The sequence below is a fragment of the Crocuta crocuta genome, unplaced genomic scaffold (assembly GCF_008692635.1).
Source record: "Crocuta crocuta isolate KB4526 unplaced genomic scaffold, BGI_CrCroc_1.0 scaffold221, whole genome shotgun sequence".
Classification (NCBI taxonomy): domain Eukaryota; kingdom Metazoa; phylum Chordata; class Mammalia; order Carnivora; family Hyaenidae; genus Crocuta; species Crocuta crocuta.
In genome coordinates this window covers 264589-265328 of record NW_027528610.1, presented here as the reverse complement: position 1 = coordinate 265328, position 740 = coordinate 264589, and positions in this window count along the sequence as shown.

Below are 740 nucleotides of genomic sequence, written 5' to 3'. Positions count from 1 at the left end.
TCCGAGCTCAAGGTGTCATATTAATTATTTAAATCTTGGGTGTATTTCAGGAGGCGCCGCGCGGCGCCAGAAGGCCTCGGATCTCGCACCCGCTTTTCGTAATTAGAGCTGAAACGGGGAACTCTGATCCCCGGGAACGGAACAGCCGGACAGAAACGCGGGGAAAAACTTCCCGAGCGAGCGGACACCTCTCTCCGGCCCCCGCGTCTACCCCATTCACGGAAAACGGTTGAAAACGCAGAGACGAGGCCCTGAAAGGGCTTCAAAGTCCCCGCCGGCCGGGCTGCGGGTGAAATGCCACCGGCCGGGGCCCCCGGCTCCCCTTTGAGCCGAAGGCTGCGGCGTGCAGGGGCGGGGTGGGGGGAGCCCGCGCCTTNGGCCACTGATGTCGGACATCACAGGCTTCCCCGCCGGGATTGATGTTTCCTCATTAAAGGGCTTGTTTCCCGCGCGGCCGGCGCTGATGAAACAGAGGCCCCGAGTCCCGTGCGAGAAGTCGGGCTGCGCGCAGGGCCCGGGGCCTGCAGCTCAGATCCGGGAGGCTCACCTCCGGCGCCTGCCTCGTTAAAATTCCCGCTCATTTACATCCCCGGCCGGGGCCGCTCGGCGAGATGAAACGGCCGAAGTGAAGCCGGCCTCGCGGAGGAAGAGCCCCGAGCAAGTGAGCTGACACCAGGGTCTGGGACCGCGCCTTCCCTCCCGTCGGAGCGGCCGCGGCCGCAATCAAAGGGGCGCCCGCA